The sequence below is a fragment of the Osmerus mordax genome, chromosome 3 (assembly GCF_038355195.1).
Source record: "Osmerus mordax isolate fOsmMor3 chromosome 3, fOsmMor3.pri, whole genome shotgun sequence".
Classification (NCBI taxonomy): domain Eukaryota; kingdom Metazoa; phylum Chordata; class Actinopteri; order Osmeriformes; family Osmeridae; genus Osmerus; species Osmerus mordax.
This window is the reverse complement of record NC_090052.1, coordinates 6,891,602-6,899,764: the sequence shown is the minus strand read 5'-3', so window position 1 is coordinate 6,899,764 and position 8,163 is coordinate 6,891,602. Positions and strand designations below refer to the sequence as shown.

Below are 8,163 nucleotides of genomic sequence, written 5' to 3'. Positions count from 1 at the left end.
TAGTAATTGAATTAGTTTTTGAAATAGGGGGCAAGAGGCAGTTGTGTAAGAATACAAGTATTTTATTTGGTAAAGGTATAAATTTGACATATTAACAAAGAAAATTGCATTGAAAACTGTTATCAATATTAAGTAAGGGAAGTGGTGTTAAAAATGTTTAAGTGGGAATTCAGAAATAGAAACATTTCATATGTCATTTCTTTTAAGGTAGCTTGTTGTATATATAGCTACGGTAACAAGAAACGAAATATGCACAAATGCAGAAACACATGTATTATAGTAAAATGTAAATGAGAACAAAAGTGGGGAAAAATTGTGCAATGATTGTGGAATGTATTTGCAGTGTTAAATTTGTGTAATGTGTGTCTTTCTACATATTCTATGCTGACACAATATAATACAAAATGTGATGTACTGTATGCTGCAATCGTGTAATGTGTAATATTGAGTGCAATACAATTCTCATGTGTGACTTTGGATTGTTATGAATTAGAAGGTTGTTAAGTAGGGTGGATTTAAAACACATGGTCCATTGTGAAATTTCAGGCAGCCACAGACTTCTTTGATATCTGTACATCCAGTTGTTGATGTTGTATCCAGTGGTCCAGAGTTTTCATTGAGTTATGCTTCACATTTTAGATAATTGTAGTTAGCCTGTGTGGAAACACAAAATAGACAAACATGTATATGTATATAAACAAAATATTGAATAAATGAAACATTAAAAGGTGCATTTGTGACATTTGCATGTGTTACAAATATGTTATTGACAGTAAGCAGTGTATAGGTGAATTATTTTAAGCACATATGTGATTATGTGTTTGTTGAAATATATATGTTGTACATGTTGTACTGTACAATATTTTGTGTATAGGATTACTAGGTACTATTATGCTGTAACTACATGTTTTGTCTTCATGTTAATATGTTTACAGTGTATGTATTGTGAAATCCAAAGAAAAATTAATTATAAATATATTTACCACAAGGTAGGAAGGAGTAGGGTCTTATCAGCCAGCGTTCAGGAGACATCTTAGTTGTCAGTATAGTAATAGTAGTTTCTCAGGGTATTCAGCGAGAATATCTCAATGCTTGGTTGAAATCTGGACTAGGCTCCTGTAATTATACATAAATATTTAGTTGATGCAGTAAAACAATTTAGGTAGAACAGACATTTTGCCCCAAGAGAGACTAATTGTTAATTGTAAGTAGGTAGGTATAAAAGCATACTTTTTAGTGCAGGTGTTTTAGTGTTTCCAGACTGAAATTGCTGAATGATGAAACCATTGGTACTTCCACAAGGTTTAAAGGCCTGAAGTGGGTAGCTGAAAAGCATAACATTAAGATTTTAAGAGAATCATGTTTACAATGTGACCTTTATTACAATAAAAACTTGGTAAATGTATAATATACTTTACTTGATGTAGTAGTGGTGGTGGGAGAGTTTTCAGTAGTTGGCTGGTTTAATGAAATCCACCATTTCAAAGCATAAGGATTCAGCAAGAAGATTTCAATGCTGTGTTTGGTATCTGGACAAGGCTCCTTTAGTGATACGTAAATATATATTTTAATGCAGTGAAACAATATAGAAAGAAAATAAATGTTTGCCCCAGAAAGAATACGATTGTAAGTAAGTAATTAACTACCTTTTAATTGAAGTTGCTTTAGTCTTGCCAAACCAAGGTTGATGAATGATGGAAGCAGTGATAGGTCCACATGGCTTGAAGGTTTGAGGTGATTGCTGAAAAGCAAACATGAAAATTGTATGAGTGTGGTGTGTAACGTAAGCTTTATTACAGTAAAAACATATGAAATGTGTCATTTACATTACCTGATGTGGTACTTGAGGTTTCAGATGTTGGGTGGTTGAATGTAGTCCAACATTTTAAAGCACAAGGATTAGTGTGCTGATGAGAAAAGTATTGCACAGCATTGTGTGTGTGTGTGTGTGTGTGTGTGTGTGTGTGTGTGTGTGTGTGTGTGTGTGTGTGTGTGTGTGTGTGTGTGTGTGTGTGTGTGCTGCCAGAAGGCTGGGAGAGAAAATTACAGAATGATATTTAAATATCAACAAGACTACAAAACATGTTGTTATAGCACTTTAACATTTAGTAATTTCATACAAATAAGTGTCATAACATTGTACAATACATGAAGCTTATAATATACAAAGCACAAGTTACCTGTTACATGTTGACATGTTAATGTCATATAAGTCCTTGAAGTGTTTTTTCATAAATTAACAGAAAAATATGGAAATTCATTATTTAATATGATATAATTTATTTCTCACCTGCTGTACAAATAGTGTGTTTGAAAATATATTAGTTAATGTGTATACTACGTTGATTTACTTAAGCTATGACTTTTGTTTTAACATTCATTAAAGTGTAGTTAATTTATGTGAATTAGTACAGCATTATGATGACTGTAATATGTTGACAACAATTCAAGCGATATTTGAAATTGGACATCTTTTGTGTATACATGATCTATTATTGTGTTAGCATCAGTGGTTGAAAAGTCAACTAATTGAATGTAATGGTGTTGTTCAAAAACAGTTTGTATTGTTTTAGAAGTAAGCAGATTTTCATTAAAGTCTCCCATGATCATTTTAGCTCCTGGAAATGTGTTAATTTCAGCAATAAGATGTAATAGATTTTCTTTAAATATGTCAACTTGGTATGTTTGGGGCCTGTATAGAACTGCAGCGATTAATTGAAACTGTGGAACGTGGAAGACTAATGATTCCAGATTTGTATTACATGGTGTGTTTACTTCAATGTTTTGATCTGTTTGACAATATATTCCAACACCACCATTTGCCTGAAGTTTTAAAGTCTTGGTGAAACTGTTTATTGGACTGTAACAATTGAAACGTGTGTTGTTGTAAAACGTGAAGTTAGGTAAAAGTAAATGTTCAGTTGGAAAGTTTGGTTGAAGCCATGTTTCAGCAACACAAATGCATTGTGATTTCAAAATACTGTTGTTTGCTTGCATGTTTTTAAAATGTGCATTGAGACTTTGAATGTTATGAAAAGCAATTGTGAATAATGGAGTGGTTGAAGGTGAGTTTTTGGAGATGAATGTTGGCATTGTTGCAAGAACATCTTTGATATTACTGTTGCAATAAATCTTTGACTCTTTCAAGTCTTCAATTACTAAGCCTGACAGAGAAGAGACACGACTTAAAGCGACGTAAGCTTGTCCTGGTGAAAATATTTTTTTCAAGTTTACCACTGCACTGTTAACTGTTAAACCTTGAACTTTGTGTACGGTACAAGCCCAGGTTAATTGTAATGGGTACTGCCGCCGTATTCCACCATTGTTTGAGACTCTGTCTTCTACGGGTTTAATGATTGTGATGTTTTGATGAGTATTGTTTGGTGTAGTTATTTTAGCTCTTTGCAGTTGTCCAATTTTGCCATCATCAAATTCAACATGTATTAAAGAGGGAAAGTATTTGTCTGTATCAAACATGATTTGGAAAACTGTCCCGAAAGCACCATTAACATGTCCATCTAAAACATCAATGTTTTTAGTCAGCATGATGCGAGCTTGTATTCCCACATTGACACTTGGCTTAAGACAGGTATTAAAAACTTTGCTGTGGTGGCCATTCTTTCTTTCCATACGTCCTGTTTTTGGATTTCGCTCAAAGTCTTGTGCTTCAATAGTTATAGCATTTGGGCAAATTGAATTGAGCATTTCAGAGTTATAATAGCAAACCTGTTTATTTGTTGCAAAAATGTGCAATACATTCAAGACTCCTCCTGTTTCGCATTGTTTCAATATCTCAACGTCTGCAGGCAACATAGGAGTTGATTTTTCATGGACACGTATGCGATTCAGCAGCTCAGCAAAAGTAGAATCTTTTTGTCTCACAACTTGTGTCAAATTTGCAATTTCAAAGTGATCGTTCCAAATGTTTAGTCCTGGCATATCACTGTACAGAGGTTTCCCTTTAACAGGTGGTAACTGGTAAAAATCTCCAACCGCAACAATGCTAACTTTTCCAAACAAAGAATGATCTCCGCACTGTTTTATTTGTCTTAGTCTTCCGTGAATGTATGCAAACAGTCTGGTGTCTACCATTGATATTTCATCGATGATCAGTAATTGCAAATTGGAAAGTTTTGCTCGTAAAGAGTTGATCTTTTCCTCACCTAACGGCTGGTAAGGTAATCGCACATCTGTGCCAATACAAAAAGTATTGTGTATTGTAGCAGCATTAATGTTATATGCGGCAACGCCTGTAGGAGCTGTTAATAGCACTGTAGTGTCATCAGGGTTTGTGCATAGTTGCACTAGAATTTGTGACAACTCATAATGTATGGCTTTTATCAAATGGCTTTTTCCTGTACCTGCTCCACCAGTGACAAAAAGGTGTATTGGTTGTGGTTTTTGTCCCCATACTGTTTCTAAACTCCACTGACGTAGTTTGTAAAATATGCGCGCTTGCTCATCATTTAAAGATCTCATTATGTCCCATGCTGCTTCTTTAGTCATAAATGTTTTTCTAACTTCTATGTTACCCGTCATAGGCACAGTTTCTGTCAAGTCTGGAATATTTTCAGAAATGGGCTGTAAATCATTTTCATCATGAATTATGTCCTGTGATTGTAAACACTGAAGCCGTTCCATTTCAGATTGCGGACAAATATGTGCCCATGCATCAACCAAATCACCCTGTTGTTCCATGACAAGTTGAGCATCATCTAGTTTGTCAGAATTTTGTTCATACAAAGACCTATTATTCTCAATAATTTCTTTAACTGTGTCTATGTTATCACTGAAATCACGTACAATTCCAACATTGTAAAACTCTTCGAATGATACAAAAGGATGTGGTTTCAATTGACAGTCTTCATAGTGGGGCAAAAACAATTGGAGCTGGCTATGATGGTATTTTTCTGGATCTTTTGTGGGTGACAGTCTTGCATATCTAATAACAGCTGGTTCTGTGCGCAACCTTTTTTTAATGTAACCATATTTGTCCTGAAGTTGAATGACAGATTCGCTTGGATTAGCTGGGACTTCACTTTGACTCAAGACTCGATATTCTGAGCAAAACGTGGCAAGGCACATATTTTGGAACGGTGGTGATTGTGGTCTATGTTTATACCTCTCTATTACACTTGTCATCCATATAGTGTTTTGTTCATTGTTGTCATTTAGTTTTCTGTCTTGCAATACACTCAAAGGTAAACTCATGCGCATAGGGTGTTCTCCTGTTGGTATGAAAGTTACTTTGCGTGAGCATTCCTTTAAATGCATTCCAGTCAGTCTGTATACTGCTTCTTGTGCAGACACTTCTCTATTATGAAGGTAAACACTGCCAAGTGATTTGAATGCAGCTTTGGCATCCAGATTGCCTTTAGTTCCTTCTTTTTGTGCACAATCTAGTAACAATCCCATTTCTCTCTCTGCTTTGGATATATAAGAAATAATGTACACTACACAAGAATATGCATCCACAATGTACTGAATATCCATATTGGCATTCCAAGCTCGTAACAGGTCTTTGTTAAATTGGTTAATCCAAATGTCACCGGGCTTTCTTTTTAAAACAACGTTGGTTTTATTGGTTAGTTGTGAATTTGCAATTTCAAAAAGCAATTGTGAAATTCCGATGCTTTCAAAGAGTTCCTCTGGCGATTCAAATGTTTGATCACTATTTAGTAAAGTTGTTCTGACCATTTTCAAAATCTTTTCAGCCATGTCTGGTGTCATCAGTTTTCTCAATTCATCTTCCTCAGTCATTGGTTGATGTGATTGTTCTGTATTGCATTGATTTTGTGCAGGTTTGACAATACGATCAATAAATGTTCGACAAGATGGGGGTCGTGGGAAGTTAAACCGACATTCAGTTTTCTTTTTCCTACAGGTTTTTGAGTGCTTAGTGCTATGCTTTTGCACTGTGTTGACAATCTCACACATTTCTTCATCGTCGGATGATGGCAGTTCACAAGATACATATTTGTCAATAAAGTCTACAACCTTATCATCAGGGTCTTTGTCAATTTGAGGGGCTGATTCCACCCAGAACAAGCAATGACAATGAGGGGAGCCTCTGTTTTGAAATTCTACACGGTAAAAGTAGTCCGATATTTTTCCAATAGGAGCAGCTGGAGACATGATCACATCTTTCAAGAAACTGTGCCATCTGTGGTCAAACATTCTTGCAGCTGTAACTGGGTTTTGTTTCAACAAGGCACATTTCTCTGACCAAGTCAGTTCATCTGTAGGAACCTTTTTATTTTGTTCATGACTGAGTGTTGTTATCATTTCAGGCCAGCGCATGTCAGCTGAGGAAAACGAACAAAACCATGTGGGGATTCCGAGTTGGCGTATCATAGCAAACAGATCTTTTTGTGCAGATTGCCAAAAGGGGGGTGTTCCACGTATAGGTCGTAAAAACTTGTAACCTTCGTCATTTTTTAACACTCGTTTTAAAGATTCTGCATCAGTTAGAAAATTGGGTTGCTCTTTGTACGGCAATTCAGTGCCTAAACCTTTGCGCATGGCAATTGATACATTTGACAAAACTTGTTGCACCTCTGATATGTACTGCGCATAGAATATAAAGTCTGTGTTTTTAGCAAATCTGCCATCAGCATTTAGTAGACGCGTGTTTAAATATTTTGCCAGGGTTATTTTTTCTTTGCGATGGTCATGAAAAGTAGGAGCTCCCGTTGGATATAACATAGGAAAACATTTTCCTTCATTTGTAGCATCTTCTAACAGTTTAATGGGGTGATTATTCTCAGCAGGGGCAACTGATAACACAGAGTCAAAATGTTGATCCAACACTTCTTGAGCAATATCTACTGGTTGTAAACATGTGTCTAGAAACATTCCATGTGTTTGTTCAGTGTATGTCAACTCTTCTTCAGGATCATCACTTTCTGAATCATTTTCCGTTGTGTTCTTTTTTCTTTCATTAGCAACGCTTGTTGTTTGCATTGGTTCACTAACCATGTCATTTGGCACAGCAGTAATACATATTTCACTGTTTTTATTTACATCTCCAACAGTTGTGTCAACTTGAGATGTTGTGTTATTATTATTGCAAATTTCCATATGTCTATGATCAGTATTTTCCGCATTTTGGAGTGTGTCACTGATGACATTTTGTTGATGATGACTGACTTGCACATCGTCTATTTTGTCCAGAGGGTTAACCCATTCTTTATTGATGCTAATGTCATGATACCATTTGTTATTTAACTTTAAGTACTCTAAGGCATTATAGACATGGTTTGTATGTACATGTTTATATTCATAATGCCCCTTGTATGTTAATTTGCGTTTCAGTTTAATTCGTAACATTAAATCATTTCCATCATTTCTTGGAAGCATGTTTGTTACTTGATTGACATTAGATGGAACACACACGACAGGTCCATGACAACCATTTTGTCCACCTTTTGGTAATGCCAAAAGTTTCATAAAAGGAATATGTTTCGCTATTAAGTGTTGCTCAAGAGAATTTAAGCACTGTAGCTGAGAAGGAATGGCTTCCAAATGCAAATTATTGGCTACACTTTGTTCAGGCATTCTACCAGCACATATTTTATGGTGACATGTGTGACATATCCACAACTTAGATGATTGAATATGAGCAGTGCAGTTATCATCACATTCTTCATTACATGTCTGTAAATATGTTTCTGTAATGCACTTTTTAACCAAAGCAACAACAGTTAGACTGGTTGTGTACGTATCATGTTTACATTCAATGACTTGCTTTCGAAAAAGCTGGCGATGACAAACTGAGCAAACAAATTGAGGGCCTGTTTTGACATTTTTTCTAAAAGATTCGATGACAAAATCCATGGAATATGTCTGATTTTTCTTATAAATATATGTTTGCATGCCTTGTGTTTTTACACTGCTTTGAAAGTCTGCATCACATTTGTATTTATTCTTGCTAAATTCTTTAACTTTCTTTTTAAAATCTGCATCACACTTGTATTTCCTTTGACTGTATTCTTTAACTTTAGTTTGAAAGTCTTCATCACATTTGTATTTCCTTTGACTGTATTCTTTAACTTTAGTTTGAAAGTCTTCATCACATTTGTATTTCCTTTGACTGTATTCTTTAACTTTAGTTTGAAAGTCTTCATCACATTTGTATTTCCTTTGACTGTATTCCTTAACTTT

General features: G+C 35.1%; 1 long non-coding RNA gene across 1 annotated transcript; it reads right to left on the bottom strand.

Moving 5' to 3' along the window:
• Positions 1-311: 311 nt before the first annotated feature.
• LOC136941265 (uncharacterized) lies at positions 312-1,297 on the bottom strand. The gene is made up of 3 exons (XR_010876470.1): positions 1,231-1,297; positions 984-1,116; positions 312-654 (listed from the first exon to the last, which is right to left on the bottom strand). It is a non-coding gene; the product is annotated as an uncharacterized lncRNA (long non-coding RNA).
• Between the last annotated feature and the right edge of the window lie 6,866 nt (positions 1,298-8,163).